A 27,835-nucleotide genomic window follows, 5' to 3' on the forward strand; every position below is an offset into this window, starting at 1 on the left:
CTGCTTGTTTTTATATACATCAATGGTTTGACGGCTCGAGTGAGCAGTAATATATGATTGCTTGCTAATGTGGCTGTAGTATACGAGAGGGACGTTTGGTGACTGTAGGAGCGTCAATCAAATACAAACTGGAATTTGTTTTTATATGTTTATTTAGGTTACAGAAAAATCCATGCACATGAACTTCTTTTTTCATACAGTATCCTGAATGGGAAACACATTTTCCCCTGTGGATAGGCCGGCAGTTTCTCGATCCCTTGTTTGTAAGGTAAGTGGGACTGTCACAGCAGCCAGTTGCACATGAACAGTTCAGCGTATCGTCATCAAATCTGTGTCCTCCGACTGTTTGCTTTACAGGTCCAAGGAGAGGCAAATTGCAAGAGATAAATTCGGACTGTAGGGAGGATGTTCCATTGTGTCCAGAACAATTCCCAAATTTTGTGTGTTCTGCGATGAGAAGACAAGGCACCCACCTTGCAGACATTTTGCGCAATGTGAGGTTGTCGGTAATGATCGTTCGAGCACTGCTGCAGGGTATGCCCATCTCGGGAGCAATTTCGGCAGCCATTGTATGTCAGTCACCTTCAATAAACTGCCTAACCGTGAGAATATGCTCCTCTATTAGACATGACCTCAGACAACGTCGATAAATTGCATTCTCAACTGTTTCTCAACATCGTAAAAATTGTTTGTGCCAGCATACAGTCGAGTGTTTCTCAGGATATTAACCCCAGACTGTGCCACAAGTTTTTTTCAAAATTTCAGACGGCTTTATTCCTATGTTGTGAGAAACTTGATTATAAAGTGGTGCACGACAGATAATGGTAGCTCTCTGACATCGAGATTCTGGCTAAAGAAATGGTACGACAATGTTCTGGCTGTGAAAAACAATCACTGGAAATTAAAACAACAATGAGCAGAGATCACACCACTCTCCATCTACAAACAGGCACTAAAAATTTCAGATTTATATTTGATTCACTCTTATGAGTTGGACGGAATATCTATTTGGTGTGATGAATGGCAGCTTGCTCTAAATGCGGGAAAATGCAAATTAATGTAGATGTGTAGGAAAAACAGACTTGGTTTCAAGCACAGTATTAGTGGAGTGTTGCGTTTCAGTTGAATATCTAGGCATCGTGCGGCAAGAAGACTTGAAATGGAATGAGTAGATAAGGTCGGTTGTGGGGAAGGCCAATGGTTGACTTCAATTTATTGGGGGAGAATTCTGGGAAAGTGTAGTTTATCTATAAAGCAGATTGTGCTGCTCGAGTGTTTGGGATCCCGGGAGGTGAGGTTACAGGATTTGTTACCGGTAGCTTTAATCAGATAATCTTCATGAGCTCAAATGGGAATCTCTAGATGGAAGATGACGTTCTTTCACAAAACACTACTGACAACTTTTTGAGAATTGACATTTGTAACAGGCAGCAGAATATTCTATAGCCACCAACTAAAATTTCACATAAGGATTGCTGTCTACAGATAATAGAAATCAAGACTTGCATGGAAACATATAGAGTGCCTCTACCCCTAGGTCCATTTGTGATTTGAACAGGAGAAATGGGGAAATGATAAGCTGCGATACAAAGCACCCTGCACCATGCACCACACGGTGCTTGCTAATTAGGAATGTAGATGCAGAAAATTACATCATGTATCAAACTCACATCACATATTGATAGGTTCAACTGATCCCATGTCACAATAAGAAAGGAGACTGCACTGGTTTCAAACAACACTCTTTTCTGACGATAATATACTCAAGGGTTGTCACTCACCTGTTTAGTAAAGGACACATAGCCAGAGTTTGGATTTCAAAAAATCTACCCTCCTGAGGTAATTATTGATACCTCAGCACAAGAAAAAAAATTTAAAATTATGAACTATTAAACATTGGCAAAATCCTGCAATTTGTTTAAGACTTTCGATTGTGCAAATCATAATACCATATTAAGGCTACTTCACATGACAGCATTAGGTTGAGAAACTCATTTCATGACATTTTGCCAGACTGGTTTCTTACCAGGTGTATAAGTATGAAACCAGAATTTGGTTACAATAATTACATGTCTGTTGTTTGAAACTGATAAACAATATTCTATTCAAAATATCCTCCATTGCTATTTGTACATTTCTCCCACCTCTCTGGCAGGCTGTGAATGCCACACAAAAAAAGAAACAGTTCTTCTTTTGAAGTGAACCCGTCAACGAGCTATTTTCATACGAGTTGGAAGTATTGTTCCACGAGTGCGTGTCCCCGTGGCACACATAGGTGATAATCGGATGAGTCAAGTCTGGAGGATAACCCACATGCCCCAATATTTTCCAACTGAATGCCTTGATCGTTTCCTGACCCGTTTAGCTGTGTGTGATGGGGCGTTATCATGGGGCAATATGACTGTGTTGCACTTTTCCATATTCCAGTCATTTTTCACATGATGCTCAATTTAAATCTATAATTTTCTGCTGGTAGTGATCAGCATTAATGTTTTCACTAGGTTTTAGCAACTCATAATAGATGACACCTTTCTGATCTCACCAAACATGCGTGATCCTACCAAACCCAGACAGACCACTGTCCAAAGCAATTTGGTCTTGCAGTGGATGTCGATGGTTTGCCTGGATTCAGCCATGGTTTACAACGAGTGTCATCATCCAACATTGATTGAAATTAAGCTTAAAGAGAAGCTCAGGCAGGCAGGTACTAGAGATGTTAAAATGCCACAAAATTCTCATAACAATACAGTGAAAAATATGTCAGTATGTCACAAGATTCGCATAAAAGCACAGTGAAAAATAATGTTAGTATATTGCATCAGGATATCAGGGGATTAAAAAACAAAGCAGCCTTCCATTTATTTAATTACCTTAAAACTGTGCTCCTCAACTATCAAAAACATGCACATCCCTGACTTACTTTCAGCAGCAAAATATGAACCCTTATATGTAAGAGATGGGATGCAGGGGCATATATTGACACAGTTATATTTCTATCTTTTTCAAGTAATGACAGCACATGGGAACAGACTATAGTGCTCCCTTGCAGCACTGGCAAGAACCAACCAGCGCATTGTCCTAACACTAGATCTCAAGCACGTAACACACAAGGCAGCAGCCGTGATATTTAAAGATAATACTGAGAGGTGCACAAAAAACTAGCCCCTACGCTGAAAGGAATATGAATGAAGAAAATGAACATACATCATCGCTTTCTTACATTTTTATTGTACAGTTTCATTATTAACTATAGAAATAACAAATTAAGTAACAGATTTACTTTTATTAGTTTCATAAGCATATTTTGCAAAGGAATTTAAAGTCTGTGTTCAATATGTTCTTCGCCAACATCCAAGTAAATTTGTGCACATCGAATTATGTTGCGAAATACACTTTTCAGTGCTCTTTGAGGAATGTTCGAAATTTCTTCACATGTTGTTTTTTAATGTGTCAAGTGTTCTCAAATTGTTGCAGTGGGGTCTAGCCTTTAGAAATCCCCGGAGGTAAAAGTCACATGGTGACAAGTCAGGAGAGCAGGGTGGCCACAAGCCCTTACTAATGGTCCTCTCTTCTGTAAAATCAGTATGTATACGAGCTAAGGACAAATCTGAGGTATGAGAAGTTGCCCCATCTTGTTGGAAATATGCACAACATTTTTCAGTTGGAGTTAACAGAGCCAAAAATTCGTTGTAGAGTTGCAAGTAAATATGCGTGTTGACAGTTTCATTGAAGAACAATGACCCGATAATTCTGTTACCAGATACAGCACATCATACACCAATTTTTAAATCTTGAATGGCTTTTGCAGTATGCCATGGCGATTCTCTGTAGCCCAGTGTCATGTGAATTAACATAACCAGACAGATGAAACCCAGCTTCACCCCACGTAAATAGGTGGAACAGATCAAGATGTCACCCAGCGACATTTTCCGGCAACAATTACAGTAATGTGTACGCTTATCACTGTCCGCTTCTTTTATTTGCTGAACTACACTCACACAATCAGGTTTCATTTTTAAGCCACGAAGGATGCGTTGACATGACTTGTGATATATTCCTCATTGCTGCACGCAAAGATGACGGGTACGAAACTCATTGAAACACTGCGACAAGACGACAGCACCACTCGGCTGTTAACCCGAGAAGAATTAATCACAAGCATTCATTCTGTCACCATTCCCTTCTATATAAGTCATAGATTTCTTAATCAACAAAACTATGAAAAAATCCAACACGGGCATACGCCTGAACGAGCAAACTAGTCTTAAGCCAGTATTACAAGACACACCTAACATATACAAATCTGCACCAGCACCCCAAGCAACAAGTGTGGCACTGTCGACTGGTTGACTGGTTCACTTCGACCGATTGTGATATACCTACCGTGTATGTCTACCCTAGTGCCCCAAGAGAACATAATCGGAACTACAGTCTTGTTTATGTTGTCGAGTATGCAAATTTATCGTTTCTTAGAACTGATACTACTCATTAAATCTTCTGAGAGATCTAGGTTCATATTTATTAAGCAGCACTAGAATGAAATTATGTTATGGTTATACAGAATTGTACACTAAACCATTCTGTTGGTGGTGCAAGAAAATTATTATTATTAACTATGTTTACTTTCACTTTTGTTTCACAGTGTTTTAGACATGGACGACGGTATTATTTAAGCTGCATTTGCAGTGACAGTAGCTTCTTCAGTAGTTAGGACAGAATGGTGACGTAATGCCAGGGGCAGGGTTCAGGTTTGGCCTTGGCTGCAAAGAAGGGCTGAAGGCAGGGAGAATCACAGACTCCCTGTTAAGGAAAGAGTTGAGGCCCGACAATCCTCTAGAATTCAGGAATTTAGCCAGGATGGATGTGTCCTGATTTGACAAACTATTGTCCGTGTTACACGATGGGATTTGTGTGCGTGACACTGTGATGAGGGAAGCTATTTCACCTAGTCGGAGGTAAGAATCAGACCATTTAACTTGTGTTTTATGGTTTGACCATCACATATCACTGACAACCTCCATTACGACCTACTATGTTTCGGGGTGATTGTCACACTTTGATTCCTGGCAATTAGGGAATCATTAAGAGCCTAGCTTTCAGTCATAGAATTTCACAGCCAAGCATTTAAAAAAATTATTGTGCAGGTGTTTGCTGTAATTTGCAACAAACTGAAAGATAAATACTTGAAGGTAAACTACTGTTATTTTATGAGTGTGGAATATCTTTACGTGGTGCTAAGAAGCTAATTTTGTTTAAATTGTTAACAGGCTCCAACAACACAAGCATATGTTGTTGTTGTGGTCTTCAGTCCTGAGACTGGTTTGATGCAGCTCTCCATGCTACTCTATCCTGTGCAAGCTTCTTCATCTCCCAGTACCTACTGCAGCCTACATCCTTCTGAATCTGCTTAGTGTATTCATCTCTCAGTCTCCCTCTACGATTTTTACCTTCCACGCTGCCCTCCAATACTAAATTGGTGATCCCTCGATGTCTCACAACATGTCCTACCAACCAATCCCTTCTTCTGGTCAAGTTGCACCACAAGCTCCTCTTCTCCCCAATTCTATTCAATACCTCCTCATTAGTTATGTGGTCTACCCATCTAATCTTCAGCATTCTTCTGTAGCACCACATTTCAAAAGCTTCTATTCTCTTCTTGTCTCAACTATTTATCGTCCATGTTTCACTTCCATACACGGCTACACTCTGTACAAATACTTTCAGAAACGACTTCTTGACACTTAAATCTCCACTCGATGTTAACAAATTTTTCTTCTTCAGAAATGCTTTCCTTGCCATTGCCAGTCTACATTTTATATCCTCTCTACTTCAACCATCATCAGTTATTTTGCTCCTCAAATAGCAAAACTCCTTTACTACTTTAAGTGTCTCATTTCCTAAACTAATTCCCTCAGCATCACCCGACTTAATTCGACTACATTCCACTATCCTAGTTTCGCTTTTGTTGATGTTAATCTTATACCCTCCTTTCAAGACACTGTCCATTCCATTCAACTGATCTTCCAAGTCCTTTGCTGCCTCTGAGGTTCGCCAATGATATTGTAATTCTGTCAAAGTTTTTATTTCTTCTCCATGGATTTTAATTCCTACTCCGAACTTTTCTTTTGTTTCCTTTATTGCTTGCTCAATATACAAATTGAAGTCTGAGGGTATTTCGCCTGTCTCATACATCTTGCTCACCAGAAGGAAAAGTTTTGTCTGGACTGGCTTTCCCAAGGCCATCAGTAGTTCTAATGGAATGTTGTCTACTCCGGGGGCCTTGTTTCGACTCAGGTCTTTCAGTGCTCTGCCAAACTCTTCGCGCAGTATCATATCTCCCATTTCATCCTCTTCCATTTCCATAATATCGTCCTCAAGTACATTGCCCTCGTATAGACCCTCTATATACTCCTTCCACCTTTCTGCTTTCCCTTCTTTGCTTAGAACTGGGTTTCCATCAAAGCTCTTGATATTCATGCAAGTGGTTCTCCTTTCTCCAAAGGTCTCTTTAATTTTCCTATACGCAGTATCTATCTTACCCCTAGTGAGATAAGCCTCTACATCCTTACATTTGTCCTCTAGCCATCCCGGCTTAGCCATTTTGCACTTCCTGTCAATCTCATTTTTGAGACGTTTGTATTCATTTTTGCCTGCTTCATTTACTGTATTTTTATATTTTCTCCTTTCATCAATTAAATTCAATATTTCTTCTGTTACCCAAGGGTTTCTACTAGCCCTCATCTTTTTACCTATTTGATCCTCTGCTGCCTTCACTACTTCATTCCTCAAAGTTACCCATTCTTCTTCTACTGTAGTTCTTTCCCCCATTCCTGTCAGTTGTTCCCTTATGCTCTCCCTGAAACTCTGCACAACCTCTGGTTCTTTCAGTTTATCCAAGTCCCATCTCCTTAAATTCCCACCTTTTTGCAGTTTCTTCAGTTTTAATCTACAGTTCATAACCAATAGATTGTGGACAGATTTCACATCTGCCCCTGGAAAAGTCTTACAATTTAAAACCTGGTTCCTAAATCTCTGTCTTACCATTATATAATCTATGTGATACCTCTCCAGGATTCTTCCATGTATACAACCTTCTTTTATGATTCTTAATCCAAGTGTTAGCTATGATTAAGTTATGCTCTGCTCAAAATTCTACCATACGGCTTTCTCTTTCATTTCTTAGCCACAATCCATATTCACCTACTATGTTTGCTTCTCTCCCTTTTCCTACGCTTGAATTCCAGTCACCCATGACTTGAATTTTCGTCTCCCTTCACTATTTGAATAATTTCTTTTATCTCCTCATACATTTCTTCATTTTCTTTGTCATCTGCAGAGTAGTTGGCATATAAACTTTTACTACTGTAGTAGACGTGGGCTTCGTGTCTATCTTGGCCACCATAATGCGTTCACTATGCTGTTTGTAGTAGCTTACCCGCACTCCTATTTTTTATTCATTATTAAACCTACTCCTGCATTACCCCTATTTGATTTTGTATTTATAACCCTGTATCCACCTCACCAAAAGTCTTATTCCTCCTGCCACTGAACTTCACTAATTCCCACTATTTCTAACTTTAACCTATCCATTTCCCTTTTTAAATTTTCTAACCTACCTGCCCGATTAAGGGATCTGACATTCCACGCTCCGATCCATAGAACGCCAGTTTTCATCCTCCTGATAATGACGTCCTCCTGAGTAGTCCCCACCCGGAGATCCGAATGGCGGACTATTTTACCTCCGGAATATTTTACCCATGAGGACGCCATCATCATTTAATCATACAGTAAAGCTGCATGCCCTCGGCAAAAATTACGGCTGTAGTTTCCCTTTGCTTTCAGCTGTTCGCAGTACCAGAACAGCAAGGCCATTTTGGTTAGTGTTATAAGGCCAGATCAGTCAATCATCCAGACTGTTGCCCTGCAACTACTGAAAAGGCTGCTGCCCCTCTTCAGGAACCACACGTTTGTCTGGCCTGTCAACAGATACCCATCCGTTGTGGTTGCCCCTACGGTACGGCTATCTGTATCATTCAGGCACGCAAGCCTCCCCACCAACGCCAAGGTCCGACACTAGCATAAGGAAATCAAATTTGGAAAAAAATTTTAAAACTTTTGGCAGTTTCCAAGCTGTATTGGTAAGCCACAAAATTGAGCTATGTACCATTGAAAACCTGGCATTCCCGAAGTGAATATAAACGTATAAAAAAGAAATTGTATCTTAAATATTCTTCACCAGTAAGACTTTTCAGCAGTTTACTGCAATTGGCAATATAAATGTGTCCTTTGTTAAATATTTGTACAAATTATCTCTTCAGATGCAATGGACAGGAAGCATGTTGGGTTTGTCCCTCCACAATCTGATGAATTGACATATTACAACTAAAAAACAGTTTCACAGCCTTGTTTTGCTGGCTGTTGTAGATGCTACGTATAGATAGGTTCACCCTTGTTGGCAATGGTTGCAATGGCAGAGTAAGTGTTTTTTTTTTTTTTTTTTTTTTGGCGGCGGGTGGGGGTGGGGGGTGTGGGGGTGGGGGGTGGGGGCGGGGGGGGGGGGTGGAGATCTATGCCAACAGTCACATCAGTTCTGCGTGAAAACTGGCTAAAGATACCCTAGGAAAAAATAATTCCTTGCAGCAACATAACAAGTGCTACATGTTATACTGACAGAGGACATGCTATCTCTCTCTCTCTCTCTCTCTCTCTCTCTCTCTCTCTCTCTCTCTCTCTCTCTCTCTCTTCCCCCCCCCCCCCCCCCCTCGCAAGCACGCACGCACCATACTATATGGTGAGTGGCAACTTTCCTTTCACAATTTTGTTACATTCCATCCTGGATTTCCCATTGTTTGTTTGCTGCACAATTATTGAACTGATGATGCAGATAGCACGTATCTGGCAAGTACTGATGTCAAAGACACAGATCTGTATACCATAGGGCAGGGCTTCCCAACATGTGGTCCGCGGACCCCTTAGGGGTCCGCTGGCTCTTTCTAGGGGGTCCACGGCCACCTTTCACCAAATCGTGTAAAATAATGAGTAAAATTATTGAATAAAAATGTGAAAATCAAATTTATCACTATTTTTTGTGTGAAAAATGTGTTCTTTAACTTCAGGTCGTATTCCCAAGAAGCCTTTGCAGTTCCTAAGTGAGAACGCATACACAGTTCAATGCCGGAGAATGTGGCTTCTCTGATTGACGGTTTCGCAACAATTTGGGGGTCGTTTGTGCCCCGGCACACGGCGCTAGATGCGCTGAAAGCTTTTACGCATGCGCGGAGCGAGCTTTGTCGACCAATCACAGTGCTCAATGGCACGTATGCGGCCCCAGGCATCGTTAAATGTTAAACTTGCTTTGTCAGTGCACTACCTATTTCATAAGTCGGTTTTTGACCAGTTTATTAATTCTAACATGGATCCCTGGCTGAAGTCGGGATCATTGAAGAAGGGTGCGGTTTCTCCATCGCCTTCACAACAAGGAAGTTTCCAGTTGAAATGGAGGAGGGAGGACGACCAAAGGAAGAACAATCACAAGAAGCTCCAAAGACTACTAATACTTCGGGGAGGGGGGTCATTGGGAAAGTGGCACTAGCATTAAGAAGCTTTCAGTTCCCATGGGTTTCGCTCTGAAATTTAAAGTTACTGTGCTCGACTGACTAGAGGTCTGCCATGGATTTTCAACTGTAGAAGGGGTCCGCCAGCTGAAGAGGTTGGGAAGCCCTGCCATAGGGAATGGGTTTTGGCGGTGTGACAAATCTCTCGCAAGCTTACCGCAACAGGACGGAAACAGGACATCATTACATGCCACAGAAGTGAGTGAGAATCCTGTGAATATTTCAACCCTGTAGGGTATGTACCCTGGCAGTGGGAAACTACAACGAAAACAATTTTTAATTTTCAATCTTTTATTTAAAAATTAACAATCAGTAACTTTCTGAATTGCACCCATGATGGCATTCATGATAAGGCACTTTGCTTCTGCATTCAGTGTTCTATTTTTAGTTGTAATCACCTCAGCTGCAACATATTGGCCCAACTGGTCATCCTCACTGCTCCCATTCATTGCTGTTTGTACAGGGTGTTTCAAAAATGATTGGTATATTTGAAACGGCAATAAAAACTAAACGAGCAGCGATAGAAATACACCGTTTGTTGCAATATGCTTGGGACAACAGTACATTTTCAGGCAGACAAACTTTCGAAATTACAGTAGTTACAATTTTCAACAACAGATGGCGCTGCGGTCTGGGAAACTCTGTAGTACGATATTTTCCACATATCCACCATGCGTAGCAATAATATGGCGTAGTCTCCGAATGAAATTACCCGAAACCTTTGACAACGTGTCTGGCGGAATGGCTTCACATGCAGATGAGATGTACTGCTTCAGCTGTTCAATTGTTTCTGGATTCTGGCGGTACACCTGGTCTTTCAAGTGTCCCCACAGAAAGAAGTCACAGGGGTTCATATCTGGCGAATAGGGAGGCCAATCCACGCCGCCTCCTGTATGTTTCGGATAGCCCAAAGCAATCACACGATCATCGAAATATTCATTCAGGAAATTAAAGATGTCGGCCGTGCGATGTGGCCGGGCACCATCTTGCATAAACCACGAGGTATTCGCAGTGTCGTCTAAGGCAGTTTGTACCGCCACAAATTCACGAAGAATGTCCAGATAGCGTGATGCAGTAATCGTTTCGGATCTGAAAAATGGGCCAATGATTGGATCACCTGCTGCACTAGCTGCACGTTGCCCTCTGTGGTTGCCGTACGCGGTCGCCCCACCTTTCCAGCACATTCATCCGTCACGTTCCCAGTCCGTTGAAATTTTTCAAACAGATCCTTTATTGTATCGCTTTTCGGTCCTTTGGTTACATTAAACCTCCGTTGAAAACTTCGTCTTGTTGCAACAACACTGTGTTCTAGGCGGTGGAATTCCAACACCAGAAAAATCCCCTGTTCTAAGGAATAAACCATGTTGTCTACAGCACACTTGCATGTTGTGAACAGCACACGCTTACAGCAGAAAGACGACGTACAGAATGGCGCACCCACAGACTGCGTTGTCTTCTATATCTTTCACATCACTTGCAGCGCCATCTGTTGTTGAAAATTGTAACTACTGTAATTTCGAAAGTTTGTCTGCCGGAAATGTACTGTTGTCCCAAGCATATTGCAACAAACGGTGTATTTCTATCGCTGCTCGTTCAGTTTTTATTGCCGTTTCAAATATACCGGTCATTTTTGAAACACCCTGTATGTCTTGCAGCATTGACAATGTGCTGCTTACCAGGACATCTTTGGCCTGCTTCTTAGAATTGGCAGAGTGCCCCACTTTGAATAATTCTGGTGAGCGCTGAGGGGTAGATGGAGAACTGTTCTCAACTGCACACCCCACTGTAAATGTCTTGTGAGCACTAGAAAAAAAAAAAGGAATTTATGAAATATTGCACTGTAAACATGTTAAAATAATAACATTACAATTAAAATTGATTGTGCCAAATACAGTAGACTGTATAAAATTATTGGTGTAAATAACATGTATGAAACCTGAATGTTGGAACCACTGGCTTGCTGCAATAAATTTATACAATAATATGGAAAGGTCAGTGTTGAAACTCTTTCTTAATTTCTATAAAGAAAAACACTAAAGAAGTCTGTGATATTATAAATGAACATTATGGTGAGGCAGTGGGCAAACTAACAAAGTAAAACTCTACTGACACAATCATTTTAAGTACTCCTCGTGAGAAAATTCTCTCTCTCAACAAATGAATCTGAACTAGTAAAAATACATCAATTAAAAAACAAAAATACTGACACATGAGATGTTATATCTACTCAACTGCAGTGGGTGGCAAAGCCTGTAACTTTTCTAATAAATTTAGCCACAGATGGAAGGATATTCCTGACATGTTTCAGATAGAGTAAGATGATCCCCATTTCCGAAGTGCAGCAAGAAAGATCCAGGAAATTACCGAACAACAACTATTACACCTGTCTCGTCTAAAATAATAGAACGTGCAATTAATAACAATAGTAAATTGTAAAGAAAAAATGCCATACTCTGATGCCTGGCACGGATTTAGCACAGATAGATCCAGCAGTACAGCAACAGCTGAATTTATACTGTATTCAACTAAGGCACTAGATGGACAAAAGTAAGTTTGTGATATGTTTCTAGACTTTTCAAAAGCCTTTGATTGTGTATGTATTTACATAAAGTCACCATGCTGCATTCTTAAACAGTAATATCCATAGCTATAACGAAATTAAAAAAAAAAAAAAAAAAAAAAAAAAATCATACTGAAGGAAATCTGGTCAACTTAACTGACGAAGAGCCTGTAAAAGCAAAATGCCTTCTATGCAACTGTTTGCCATACTACATAAAGTTAACAGAAAACATGTCCACTTTCAGATTAAAAAATAAACTAAAATGTCACTTATTTAAAATTTTACATACAGCGTACCTTGAAGCAAAAAATTAATGTAATGTTTCATACGTAACTTTTCAAATATGTAAGAGAACTTTCAGAAAGCATAAAGTGATTTAAATCTTTGGTAATTATGTACGTATTTCAGAGGCTATTTTCGAAGATGTAAGCACATAGTTAAGTATTTTTTAAATTTCTAATGTCAAATATCACCATGACAGGACTTGAAAAAATGGCAATTTTGAGAGAAAATCGAAGCAGAAGATATGATGTGTTGCAATGGCAATCAGGAATAACAAGACAAGAGAACTGTTTCATGTAACTGGACTAAGTCCAAAAATTAAATAAAAATTTTTGTGAATGTAACACAGTGAAAGACGTATGAAAGTAATAATGTTAAAAGAATGAAAAGAAGACCTCGACGTATTAGACTAAGAAGAGATGCAACGAGTATAATTGAACTAAGAAGATATGTTGTGGGGAATATCCAGCTCACACACGCATCGCAGGGACGTAGATGTGGAGACAACATTCGACATCACCGGTACCAGTTGCTGCTAACCGGCGCTGATTCTACATCGGCACACAGAAGCAGACACAAAAACCAGCAACCGATGCCACCGGCACCAGTTATTTTTCACCGGTGTCGATTCCACACCTGCTCATTGATGGAGCCTAAACTCTCACCGTAGAGCGAAAAATAATAATTGTTCGAGTACAAAGTCGAAGAAACTGCATTAGTGTAGTTACAATGCTTAGAGTTAATTCGTTAAATGATCACCTGATCAAAAACTAAGACAAATATGGATACACAGAGAATTGGAGAAACTTCAGAACCAGCCATAGCAATGAAAGTGAGTGAGGAGGTGCCAGACTGGTCTGAATTAGTGAATTAGATTAAAACTAAGTGATAAAATTGATGACCAAAGTGCAGATTCAGCAGCTTCAAGAAACAAACTGACTGCTCAAAATACTTCTTTAAGAAAGGAACTAAAAACTTTAAATGCTCGAAGTCTTAATTTAGACTCAGTAAATACTCAAATCAGAAAATAGATGACCAGGGTGCTTCCTTGAGAAATGAAGTAAGTGCAACTTCAAGTGAAAAACTCGGTGCCCAGAGTGCTAATTTAAGTAGAGAAAGACACAGTGATGAAATCACTAAATTCTAAATTGGATGCTCGAAGTGGGATTTTGAATGAAAAACTAGACTTAATAAACGTAATGGATTCTAAATTGAAGGATCAGTATGAAACTTTAAATATTCAGATGACAAATATAGGTTTGTTGAACATCAGAGTAGACACTCAAAGCAAAGAATCTAGTAACTGATGTGAAGACATGCTTGATTTGGAACCTGAATTTGATGCCAAATGTAATGATGTAGAATCGAAACCTATTGAAAACTTAGAATTTTTAAAAGATGTGTACAATAATGAATGCAATAATTTAACACAAGGTTTAAGTACTTCGAAAAAGAGACATCAGTCTAAGGAATTAATGTCGATTATTGCATTGCAAATTACAGGTGTCAGTACACGAGTAAATAATGTAGGATGGAATTTCAATGAGAATACATCCAGCTTTGTTATTACGAGTGTATGTAGCTTGGAGGAACCATTTAAGAAATGATAGATCGAGGAGTTGTCACGAGAGTAACCTCTGGAAACATTTCGACTATCGCTTCTTCTGAAATTAATAATACCAGCAAGGTTATAGGTGACTTGTGGAAAGGATTCAAGTTTATCCAGGATAGAGTAGAAAATGGAATAACTTCACCTGATGTTGTGTTACTTAATAAAGTGGTGATTGTTTTGCCGTGGGGAGACTTCCACACAAAATTCAGCGAGAATTACTGGTTTGCGCTTGCTCAAGTGAAGTTAATATCAGATGCATGGGATCCGGGCGGAGTCACATTTATCCCGCAGGGACGTTAACATTCTGTTTTAACGGGCGGAGTGACAACTGTCGCATCCCGAGTTGTTTTCGGTGTTTCTTCCAGAATAGTTTTCCAGCACTAAATTCCCTTCAAATCTTACATGATTCTGTAGTCTATTACTGAATTCCTAAACTATCCCGTAATTTTAGTGTTTAGCAAATTGGATATAAACATAATGTAAAGACTGGCATAAGAGAACCATGGAAGAAACAGTGATCTCTAGGCATGAAACGAACCGAGTAGAATATTATCTTTATGAATAATGTAATATAATGTGACGGACAGAAGAAGTATTTTATCATAGTGTATAATTTTCTATTTTGCATAGAATATTTTACACCTTTTACGAGGTATGATATAGACGGGAGCGTTTGTATCGATTTTGAAAGGGGCTGGGTAGTGTAGGTAAAAGCACGATTTACACTAACAGATATATCATGAATGACACAAAACTCACATCACACCTTTCAAACAACCCTCGCAAACAAGTGTGTGTGATTATTTGACACTGCTATTTCCACAGGGTTGCTAAGATTTTCTTCGGGGACCTTAAAGGTTATGGTGGTAATGTCTGTTCCGTAGGAACCTCCTCCAGCTTGTCACTCAAGCACCGGCGAGGTAGGGGTCCTGGGGAAGGGTTGTGGGAAGGGTTTCCTGTCTTTGGGGCTGTTTTCTTTCTCTTTTTCGATCTTAGCAACCGCATCTATTTTTTTTTTCCTTTCTTACTTCTCATTTGAGGACGTGTCTATTTCTCCCTCTTTCCATATGCATCTACTTCCATCGCAGAAGTCCTTCCTGGTTTCCAATAACCTACAAATTACTTCTAATAAGTAGACCGAGAATCAAGCTACACACACACACACACACACGACGATACACGGGTACACAAACAATGAAACTACTGACTAGAAACCTGTCAAAAGGTGAGAACCATCAAGTGTTGGAGAGGGAAGGTTTGTGTACAGCAGGAAATATGCACACATTGTTGTTTATTGTGACGGTTCTACATCGCACGTATATATAGGAAGAAAATATACAGGGTGGTGTATCTGAAGTTTCGGATGAGATTATCCCAAAAACTATACATCAGGTAAAACTAGTGGGTAAGAAAAGTTCGTAAGCTCAAAGGGGGACATCAAATGATGCTACACGTGACCTCCAACTCCCATCCCTTTGGGTGGGGCGGAGGACAACTTTTAAATCTTAAATGGGAACACCCTTTTTTTTATTGCAGATTCGGATTCTCCATAAAAGAGTAATCACGTTTTGTCTGAAACATTTTTTAAACCATAGACAGATGGTGCTGAAATCAAGAAAGAAGTAAAATTGTGGAAGAACTCTGATTTATTTAGAATTATGCGAGAAAGACGCATCAAATCGATAAAAAAAGTGCACCAGTTCTTTCGTTACGCCAAATTTAGCTGCTGTTGTACAAAATGTACTGTATCCTACTTTTAGTGTTACCCAGGAACAATGACATGGACTTTGTAGAATGATGTTCCCATGGGGTGCTTCATTAGTGCTTGCATCTCACATGTTGGGGTGCTTCATTAATGTGAGTCCCCTTGCCTCTCACAATTTGGGGTGCTTAAATAATGAAATTATCCACGAAGAAATTGTTCAAAATCATCCCCATTTGCTTCAATGCATGAAGTCAATCGTCTGCATAAGTTGTCCACAGTTTTGAGCAGCACATCCCATGTATGGCTGCACACACAATGCATTGCTCCATATCGTTTCGCGTTGGTGGCTGTCTTTCATGAACAGTATTTTTTAAATAGCCTCACAAGAAAAAAATCAGGAGATGTTAGGTCTGGTGAATGTGGAGGCCACTGAATTGGTCCGCCGTATCCTATCGACTGACCAGGGTACCGTACAGTTAAAACGTTCTGCAAATTTTTAGCATAACGGTGAGCTGCTCCGTCCTGTTGGAACCACATTTGTTGCCTAGTTTCTAAATCAACATCTTCCATTAGCTCCAACAAACCATCACAGAGAAGTTGTAAACAAGATTCCCCAGTAACATTTTGGTCAAAAAAATACGGTCCTATCAAGTTACTGTTTAAAATTCCACACAAGACCATTAACGACGATGTGTGTTTATTGTGGATTGACAGGGGACCAATAATGACAATCATGATGATTTAATTCGCCATTGTTTTTGAATGTGGCTTCATCGGTGAACATAACTTATATAAAAAGTCATTGTCACCTCTTATCATTTCAAAGGCCCACTGGCAGAAATGCACGCGTATTTGCATATCTTTTTGTATTAATGCCTGTGTCAGTGTAATACGATACGCATGATATTTATGTGCCTTCAAATTCCTCAAAGCAGTTGATTTCGATATTCTACTTGGTCTCTGAATCGCACGACTACTCGTTTCAGGATCCAGTTGAACACGGGCGAGAATGGTAGGATATGAGCGTAATTTTCATTGTAATCACAATGACGAGGTGGACGGTGCATGTATCCATTTCGAGCACATCGAGTGCAATTTCGAATAATATTTTCCCTTGGATGTCACCTGTTTGGGAAACGATACGCATACAATTCTGCAGCTGCAGCTTAATTGTTATGGCATCCACCTAAAATTAACATCATATCAACAATCTCTGTAGGAGGATAGTGAGCCATGTTTCGCTAAAGAATAATTTACTTTCGTCAGTTGATGTTTACGGTTCACAATCTGAAAGTTAAGTGACGTCTGATCACATTACACTGACCTTTATATTGAGCCATAGTTCCCAGTTTGGCCACGCTAGCGCTACAGTCAGGTGAGTAATGAAACTGTGAAGAGTTCCATAACGAAATTTTAATACCATTCCACCTCCCTCCATCAAATACTGTGGTGGGAAGGATACATAGTGAAAAAAAAGCAAAGCTTAATTTGGCGTAATGAAAGAATGGGTCGACATTTTGTATCTATTTCATGCATCCTCCTCGGATCATTCTAAGTAAATCTGAGTTCTTCCCAATTTTAATTTTTCTCAATTTCAGTGCCATCTGTCAATGGTTTAAAAATGTTTCAGACATAACTTGATTACTTTTTTATGGAGAATCCGAATCTGCAATAAAAAAAATAGGTGTTTCCATTTAAAATTTAAAAGTTGCCCCATGCCCCACTGAAGGGGGAGGGGGCTGTGGATCGTGTGTAGTATCATCTGATGTCCTGCTCTGAGCTTACGAACTTGTCTTATCCACTTTTTTTTACCAGATAATTTTACTCGATAATTTTGGAGATAATCTCATCTGAAACTTCCGATGGACCACCCTGGATATATACATATAACTAGAAGGATTCCACGTCAAGTAGATAGGGAGGCATGAGCAAGGAAAGAGCATAAACCTGAGAGGAATCGATTCTGGTAATTATTAAGGAATGTCGAGTCAGAATATATGTAGACGTAGTATCTGTTAAGGGTAAAGAAGTCTAAAGTACAGGACAACTCCAGGGACGAAATGAATTATCAAGAAGTGAGAGTGAAGTGTAAAATAGATTTTTATTTTTTCCCAGATTTTTAAGTACTTCACATGCTGGACTCGCAAGAGGCAAGACGGGTTCATAAATTATGTGGTTGTTAAACCAACTTTACTTCAGATGTATTTTATCTACTCTAATGCGAGACGAATCGGTTGACTTGTATACATTCGAATATTGATGTGAGAAATGGTGAATATGTTATTTGTGGAAGTTGAAATTACCAAGACTGAACTAAAAGTATTCATTGAGCACTAAATTATTTCCAAAGTAGAGAGAGAGAGAGAGAGAGAGAGAGAGAGAGAGAGAGAGAGAGAGAGAGACAGTCTTATAAATTCCTGTTAACCAGCAGTATTCTTCAAAGAAGAAGGTTTTGGAGATCAACGGAGCCGGCAATCCATAGAAAATCGGCTGTACACATCAATTAAGTCAATCTATGACAGATAGGTGTGAACTTTTGCAATCCAACTTCACATTGCTTTTGATTGTCTTAGGCATTAGAGTACGTTACAAACAAATAAATTGCTCAGCAGTTCCTATTAAAGATCATTGACATTACCTCTTCTGAAACTGATACAGGAGCATCTCTACAAACTAGTACACACAGTGATGTATCAGATTTTTCAAGAAGTCTAGTGGATGCTTCTGCACAATAGACCACAAAAAATGCTCTCAGTCCACCGGTCTGCCGTACATGTATTTGGGGTGTTTTAAGTTAATTTCATTTATTACTACCAGTGTGCTTGCATCAAAGTTTCCGCTACTGTGCATTTGACATGTGAATGTTTTCACTCACAGAAATGACATGAGGAGCACACACAAAGTGGAAGCATAGTATTTGAAAGCACTAGCACATATCGCACAAATCAACAATTTCTGCACTAAGTGGACATGTCCAAACCCTGTGAAGTATATTTTTAGTATCGGAAATTAACCGTTGATATCAATGTAGATTCCTACAACAGGATAACCTATCTTACATAATGCAGAAAATGTGCAATGACAGTGACAAAAATTAGTACGCACAACAGAGATTGGGATATTTTTCAGCAGTTTTCTAGGCACTATGTGGCCTTTCAAATACGCCAACAGGTCGAACCATCACATGCTTAGTTTATGGGTGGTCCCGCCTGAGCTACTATGCGTTTTTTCCCCCATCTTTTTGAGTTCAGCTGAATAATACAAACGTAAGGAGGCTAAGCGTGCTTTACATTCCTCATTCATTACACCAGACAACTGTTCTCACTTTTTCTCCTATTCTGGCCAAGTTTTCCTTCCTGGCGTGCTGAAATAGTACAGATGTTACGGATTCAAATGTGTGTGCTACTTTCACTAATTTATGTAATATATATATACCTATCAAAAGTAAAATTATAGGCACATTAACTTGTATAAACCCAGAATGAATCATTTGTAGATCTGTAGATTGCCTTATTGTGGTACAAAATATGCTAGGTCATAGCGACACCTTTCGTTGCTGTATTCTTCAATCATTACTTGAAAGCTCTTTTTATTCCATTTCATTGCTACAATAAGAAGCTATCATTAGATATAGAGATTTCTTTCAATGGGGATACAAAAAAGATATTTCATTTGTTTCGTTAATGTATTTATAAGCTACTTCTTAGTGGAAAAAATACCCAGGATACTATGTGGAATCGACGAATCGATCCGTGTGTTTTGTCTGCTGCGGAAAACTATAACTAGTAGACAGCCCGCTCACAAGGCTGCGTTCTGTGCACGCGGAGTCACCGCCTCTACTGCACACACACGGACACACGACAGAATAGAACAGATGCCACCTGTGTGGTTTTTTGTTATGGTTTTAGGGCGCAAAACTGCTACGGTCATTAGCACCCGGTCTGTGACTTAGGAAAAGCTAAAAAAAAAACGAAACTGGAAACCAGTAGCAATGGGAGCGAAACTCAAAAAAGTGTGGAGACCAAAAAACAGAAGGAAAGCTTAAAAAACCACTATAGAAGGGGAGTTGTTTGTCCGCAAAAGGAGCTTCAAATGACTGACGTCATCTCACTGGCACTAATGAACTCGAGAACACGATCGGCTGATCGCGTGTCATCTGCTAAAATGGAAGATATATCAGGCGACAGCTGTAGACGGGCGCGTAACAGAGTAAAATAGGGGCACTCAAGTAAAAGGTGTCTCACCGTCCACAGTTGAGAGCAGTGGGGACACAGTGGGGGAGAATCGCCGTTTAAAAGATGTCGATGGCTAAAAAGACAAAGCCCTATCCGGAGTCTAGTTAAAATTACCTCCTCCCGACGCCGAGTTCGGGAGGAAGAGGTCCAAGCACAAGGAAGAGCTTCCACGTCCCGCAATTTATTACTGGGAAGTGTCGACCAATGTGCGTGCCATAAAAGAGCAACATGACGACATAAAACATTCCATAGATCGGCGAAGGAATCATGCGAATTGCTAGCCGAAGAAGAGAGACTGCAGCCCTGGCCACTATATCGGCCGCCTTATTTCCACAGATACCAACAAGTCTTGGGATCCATAGGAATGCCACAGAGGTCCTGAATCTGGTGGACCAGAGGGTGGACAGGGTACAGAGCTTGGAGACTGAGGAGAGAGCTGAGAGAGTCTGAGCAGATAACATTCTGTACCCGCTGATGGCAATAGATGTACTGGACAGCATGGAGAACAGCGTAAAGCTCCGCAGTATAAACTGAACACTGGTCGGGAAGCCAAAATCGATTTGGGGTGTCGCCAACAATATAGGCGCTCCCAATACCAAGTGCCACCTGTGTTAACAGAACTGCTCCTACTTCAACCTGACAGATGAACAGTCTGCAAAAATTATAGAACCATAGCTTTGCCTGTTTTGCTGCTAGATGGCAGGTCAACCACACTTCACTTTTACACCTACGGTGTGTCTTGTTATACAGATTTAAGAACCTGGATTTTGCTGACTACATTTTTCTGTTGACAGAAACACAACACAGCTTTCAACTAATAGTTACCGAGCTGGGTGGAGCAGCCATTTCTTTAGGACTGTAAAGAAATAGTGATGAAACAAAAACAATATGCATAAGTGGAAATGTACCTACTCAACTTATACTGCAACAGAAGGTACAGCAAGGTGTTAACCAATTCCCATATCTCAGCAGTTTTATCCGTAAATAATGGGAAAGCCATATGCACATAAACAGATGGCACTATCATTGCACACGCAAGGTATACAATGGCAGTACAACAGGGAGCTGTCATGTGCACTCAGGTGATTCACGTAAAAAGATTTCCAACACGACTATCATCACACGGCAGGAATTAACGGACTGTGGATGCGAAATGCTAGTCTGAGATGGACACGTGAAACATTCCCTTTTGGAAATTATCTGACAATTCAATTTTCCGAGATCCACAGTGTCAAGAATACCGAATTTCACGCATTACCTCTCACTACAGACAACGCAGTGGCTGATGGCCTCCATTTAACGACCGAGAGCAGTGGTGCTGTGTGGAGTTGCCAGTGCTAAGAAACAAGCAACACTGTATGAAATAATCACAGAAATCAGTGGGACTTCGACAAACCCACCTGTTAGGAAAGTGCAGTGAAATCTGGTTGGGTTGTTTTTGGGGAAGGAGACCAGACAGCAAGGTCATCAGTCTCATCGGATTAGGGAAAGACGGGGAAGGAAGTCGGCCGCGCCCTTTGAAAGGAACCATCCCGGCATTTGCCTGGAGCGATTTAGGGAAATCACGGAAAACCTAAATCAGGATGGCCGGATGCGGGATTGAACGGTCGTCCTCCCGGATACGAGTCCAGTGTTTAACCACTGCACCACCTCGCTCGGTCCTGAAATCTGGTATTAACTGCTACAGCAACAGACAAATGATGCGAGTGCCTTTGCTAACAGCACAACATCGTCTGCAGCACCTCTCCTGAGCTTGTGACTAACGGTCGGATCCTAGGTGACTGGAAAATTGTGTACTGGTGAGATGAACCCCAATTTCAGATGGTAGGAGCTGACGGCAGGGTTCAAGTGCGGTTTTACTTCAATACTTGGAGACCACCTGCAGCCATTCCTGGACTTCATTTTCCCAAACAACGATGGAGTGACAATTCGCCATGTGAATGGGTCACAACTGTTTGTGATTGGTTTGAAGAACATTCTGAACAATTCAAGTGAATGATTTGATTACCAAGATTACCCAACACGAATCTCATTGAACATTCACGTGACAGTTCTCCACAAAATCCCACACTAACACAAAGCCCTGCACTGGCAATACTTTCATGAACACTGACAGCTATAGAGGCAGCTTGGCTCATTACTACTGTGGGATGCTGCTAACGATTTTTCAAGTCCATGCCACGTCAAATTGCTGCACTATGTTGGGCAAAATCAGGCTCGAGAAGATATTACGAAGAATTCTGTGACTTGTCACTTCAGTGTAGTGGAGATGTAGATGCAGGCATCACTAGCTGAATTGAGAAGGGCTTCTGCAGTCTTCCACGCAATCTGATCCACACAGGAATTAAGACTCTAGAAGTACTCATACTAAGCTCCAGGTGCACTCCTGTCTCTCGTCCTAGTGACGGCCAGGCACTGGTGCGGAACCTAGGAAATGTCAACAAAATTGACACACGATTTAAGTGTTTCTCACTGATGACACTCGGGGTAAATTTTTGGTATTAGCTATAGTGACCAAGTTTCAAATGGTTGTCTGCACAGCCCAAACAATACCATTGCTGAAAGAAGAATGACACTTGTGGGCCACGTTCTATGCCTGAAGGACGGAAGAAGCCCCAAAGTGTCAGTGGTGTGGAAACTAACAGATGGATGCAGAAACAGGGAAAACTTTGTATCACCTGGAAACTTCCCAATTTGGGAAGAAGCTGAAAAGCTGGCAGTTGATCAAGTTTGCTGCAGGAAACCTGTTGCCCAAAATGCTGCTGAGCACCTATACAGTAAACACATATTTGAAGTTGTTTTATACGTGGCAGTCTGATTTATTAAAGCAGGGGTTGTGAACCTTTTTTACCTACCATCCACTTTTGCATCACTGCAATGTTTTCCTAGCTGCGGGAATTTCCCGCAACGTGCTGCATAAAATGTGTGGGAGACTGCGCTCCCCACTCGCACAATGCGAACATAGCAGACCATTTGCCTATCGTCCGGCAAAACAGTGCCACTGTGGGACACGCTTGCACGCCTCAGGAAGGGTATGTCTCGCACACTGCAGCAATTTGCTTGAGGGCGCTTGTAGTGGGAAAGTCAACTGAGCAGCTGGAGAATACCACATGACAGCTGCAATATTTTTTTCACATGTACAGGCAGTAAGACTATGTAATTCTTCTGATCTAATTATTCACCTGAAATGTCAGCTGACTGATTCTCTGTCTCAAACAATGAGCAACTTATCAAATTCGTGTCCAAACGGCATATTTTGTGGAACACAGCTGACACTGGCATGAGAAACTATATGCAAAAATGAGTTAATTTGGGGAGAAATCTGAAGAAAACTGAATGAAACATGTAAGAAGAAATGTCTTTGATTATGTCCAATATAAAACATCAGTAAATTCACGTGTACTGAGCTTTAACCACCATTATAATGAGTTGGATGTTGTTACTGTGATTAGTACCGTGAATGACTTAAAATTCAGCCCACCGAAGTAATCAGTGAATCTGTTGCTCACGGTGAATCCCTTAGCTTTGACATAACTGTCAACCAGGGCATTGATTTCCGGTACGTTTGAGTGATAAGGCAGAGGGAACTGGTACTCTTCTCCATCGCCTCGCAACTGTTTTTTTACTAAAATGTTATTTGATCCTTCACAACACATGGAGATTTGTGAGACTGCTTTGCACTTTCTGAATAATCTTCCCAATAACACACAGTCTCCTTCCCTTTAGACTGCACGCTCCACTGCACCTTTTGCCTTCGCTGCCCCCACTACCTATTGTTGCGCCGCAGTCCACTGTGCCTTTAATACCAAAATGTTCATTGCAGCACACTTGAACTCGCATGGCGTCAATGAACTACAAAATACTACTCTCATCTAACGAAAACTGTAGCACCGACAAACTTCCAAAAAACTATTAAAATGTTTTCAAACCTTTCTGAAAATTTTTCTTTCTTCGATCTCCCACAAAAAAATGTAGAGTGAAAAAGTTTGTCAAATAATACATTTCAGATGCTGGTTTGCTAGAAATTCCAAGTCACACATTTTAATTTATTACTTCACTGTTACTAACTATTGGCCAGAAAGTTTTCACCCATTAACATATGATACTGAAGCCAGTTATAAAATTGTGTTGTACAACACCTAGTTTGGGAGGTATGGCGTGATATATATTAATTATTCAAAAACAGTCTTAATCGCATTTATTATTATTATTATACAGCCAACCGGTTTCAACCCATCGTAGGGGTCATTATCATCTGGACGTTTACACTGTGAAATTATAGATATTTGTCAGAAAGACTCCATTATACTACAGCTAAAATTACGTAAATTTAAAGTATGTTACCCATTGGTCGACTGTTGGTGGTGTCACTCCTGTCTACATAACAGCAGGAAACTATGCGAGACTAACCCTTCGTATGGGCTTAAATAGCATGCTGGTATCATGTGAATAGACAGCAACACCCCCCAGTGGCGATCAACGGTATTTAATACAGTTTATTATATGTAATTACTAATCACCTTGGTTTAACGTAAATTTAAGTTACAGTAAATAACAGAAGGCGAAACCATTTCATTTAAAAAGAGTTACAATTATAGTGTTAATTATGAAATAACAACAAATGTTCCGTAGTCAACACGTAAAAGTATATTACATTATGTGCCATAATACAAAGTAAAACAATTTGTGGCACACAAAAACTGGTGTCGTCTTGTATTACAATATATCTATTTGTACATTTACATAGAAAACATTTGAGTCAATTTACTAAAACAGCTAATATGGAAGGACTACAGAGCCATCTACTCCCTGTGGAGAGGACGCCGTTGCCACAGGCTATAAAGCGTATATCAGGCACCCTCTAGTCCGTGTAGCGAGGATGCCGTCGTCATGGTAGCAGCTTGTGTGTTCGTATGGTGTTGTTGATGTGGGATTAATAATACTAATTGCTGCTTCATCTCTACAAACATGCTGTCCAAAAATCGTGAAAAATATTGATTAGCATGAAAAGTAGCACCAAATTTTCATTGTGTTAATGAAAGACGTAAGAAGGTAGTTCTCATATCACTGTCATGTACAGTTGCTGAATTATAAAATACACAACTTTCAACTTTTTATGTTTGTACATGCACTGCCCCACACCTACAAAAACATTTCACAAAGTGTCCTGCGGCCCACTTCGGACAGCAAAAGACAAGCGCATTCCACAGGCGATAAATTTTCCTACATCTAGGAAAATGCAGCTTTAGTATTAAAATTTTCTGACCATCCACCATTCCACGGTAATGATGATTTCTAAAGTGGGGAAGTAACTCAACGTTATAAAATTGATAAAGTAGAGTTGCATCAAGTGAAAGTATAGAATAATACTTACTAACCCAATATTTTTTTCAAATTTCTGTGAAACCCTAATGTAAATATTTTAACCTCCACCTGTCTACTGCCTGCTATGAAGGTTCGGACGCCCACTAGTGGGTGCTAGGGACCAAGTTGACCATCAGTGCTGATTAATAATGTTTTCTCACAATCAGTGTGAAGTGCCGTGTATGTAACAGAAACCCCTGACACGCAGAAAAACATGCATGAAGGTATACCTAGTTAAAACTTGTTGATTGGTTGCCATTTACTGTCCACCCACTGGCTGCGTATAACTCAACACAGAGAAATGATGTCAACATATTAGTTTCACAAAACAAGTGAAATGCACGGATGTTACTCTGCAAGTTTTAGCTGAGGATATGAGCACTATGCAAACAGGCTGGCCCACAAGCAGCCTGAAAATGGCTCAGCAGTGAGTATTTCATCAGCAATATCTAAATTCTTTGATATTACCTGCACGACATAATGAAAACACTACTCTCACTCACATAAAAATTAATGGTTTTCTTTTTTTTTACAATTTACATATGGGAAAATTAACTATACTACAAAGTGTCACACTTGGTGTGGGGGATGTGGGAAAGACCACAAATTCTGGCACAGGAGGCAAGAAATTATACATCAAAATAACAAGCTTTCTATGAACAATGGAGCCCACTACAAATACAAGCTGTTTTAGCAGAAGTTCATAAGAAAAAAAGATTTTTTTTTCGAAATAACTTCTTGGACATAGCACATGCTGATGCTTTTTACATTGTTACTGAAAAAGACAGCCCACTGTTGATTAACCAACAACTGAAAGGATACCTGAAGTTCACCCATGGAACTGAGCAACAGTTATTTCAGAATAGCAGGATCTAGAGTGTACTGAATAATGAAATTCAACAGTTAAGTAAGTTATGTATTTTCACACAAATAAAATTTACATGATCAGATAACTAAATTTTGTTTCCTCATTCACACAAATCAATGCGTACACCCTTAATAGGACGGATAATGCCTAGTTGGAATTCCATTTCTCTCCACGTACTATTCAAGATCTCCATGTTGACATGTTCAAGTGGATTGCAAATGTGTGCCTTCAATTCCTGTAGGTCTCTAGTCCTGGTTCAATATACCGCATCTTCACAAAACCCCAGGAAAAAATTAGTGGTGTAAGGTCAGGGGATCATGGTGCACTTGAAGTTGGACCATCTCGTCCAATCCACCTACCTGGAAACCTTTTACATAGAAATTAAAGTACATTTAGGGGCCAGTGAAGTGGTGCCCTGTCTTACTGGAATATGACACCAGGCTGCAGGTGTTCCAATTGTGGCACAGTAAACTCTTGTAGCATGTCCATGTTAACACCACTGTTGATGGCAGTGATGGGAAAGAATGAATCAGTGATGCAACTGGGGATCAGTCTACATCTAACATTGACCTTACAACTGTCTCTTTCCATTTCATGTCTAACATGAGGATGTGGCAAATCCTACATAAAAACGTTATGACAATTCAGTTTGCTGGATACATGAAATGTTGCAATATCGAAGGAAGAAATCTTTTCCAAAAATTCAATGGTTGCATTAATCCTGCATAAAATACCCACTCCAAATTGTTCGCACCTAGGTTTGTCCATAGGCTTTAATGCCTGAAGCAGCTGCATGTAGGGATAGAGCCATTACCTCTTATGCAAGACATTGTGCAATATCGATCTTCTCATTTCCAACTCTCTGGCTGCAGTACATACAGATTTTATAGAACTCCTTGCAAATGCCTGCCATACACTGTCCACACTGGCATCTGAAACTGATGGGTGACCAGCCCCTTTTTATGGAGAACACTACCTGTTTCCATAAATGATGTATTCCAAGTCCGAAAGGATCATTGCACTTCGGTATCTGATATCATCTGTATATACCAGGCCACACACATTGAGCTTTATCCACTGGTATCCACATTTTAGCAGGTTTTCAGGTTCCATTTCGCATCAAAATTGTATGACCTGGAAGGTAAAATAAATTTTATGAGTAATCTTATCATTTGCTAGAAACCATTCGTTAATATCTTGTATAGTTTCGAAGTTACTAAAGTCGTAAGTTGTGAAGATATACATGTATACTGCAAAACAAAAACATTAAAAATTGCTATTCATCCAGTGCTGTTACTTTCAGGCATTAGGATACAACACACTATTTCATGAAAGTAATAATCACTCTTAACAACTTTCATTATGATACTGTAATTCAACTAAGGTACAGAAGTAAGTAAAGAAACAGCTCACAGGCCACTATCTACCCTTTGTTCCATCTGAAAAATTCTGGAGGTTAAAGATCAAAAGTTATTGGGCTGAGTATTTTTTACAATGTAAACAGAGCATACACTTACTTCGAGAAAAATTGGAATTGAAGTAGGTTACCAATTGACGATATCGACAAGTGAAGAAAGTAAAGACAAGGATGAATG

The 27,835-nt window shown here is 40.0% G+C and overlaps 1 protein-coding gene across 9 annotated transcripts in view; it reads right to left on the minus strand.

Moving 5' to 3' along the window:
* The window catches only part of LOC124587769, a 165,754-nt gene that overhangs the window by 126,324 nt on the left and 11,595 nt on the right, over positions 1-27,835 (minus strand). For 8 of the 9 annotated variants that reach the window (XR_006975657.1, XR_006975654.1, XR_006975660.1 and 5 more), the window contains one exon: positions 27,217-27,374. The gene's annotated coding sequence lies outside the window, so the exon portion shown is untranslated. Of the gene's footprint in view, positions 1-11,167; positions 11,418-27,216; positions 27,375-27,835 lie in introns of those variants that run through there. The other variant, XR_006975658.1, reaches the window with a different exon arrangement.

Source organism: Schistocerca americana, unplaced genomic scaffold (genome assembly GCF_021461395.2).
Source record: "Schistocerca americana isolate TAMUIC-IGC-003095 unplaced genomic scaffold, iqSchAmer2.1 HiC_scaffold_62, whole genome shotgun sequence".
In the NCBI taxonomy this organism is placed as follows: Eukaryota; Metazoa; Arthropoda; class Insecta; order Orthoptera; family Acrididae; genus Schistocerca; species Schistocerca americana.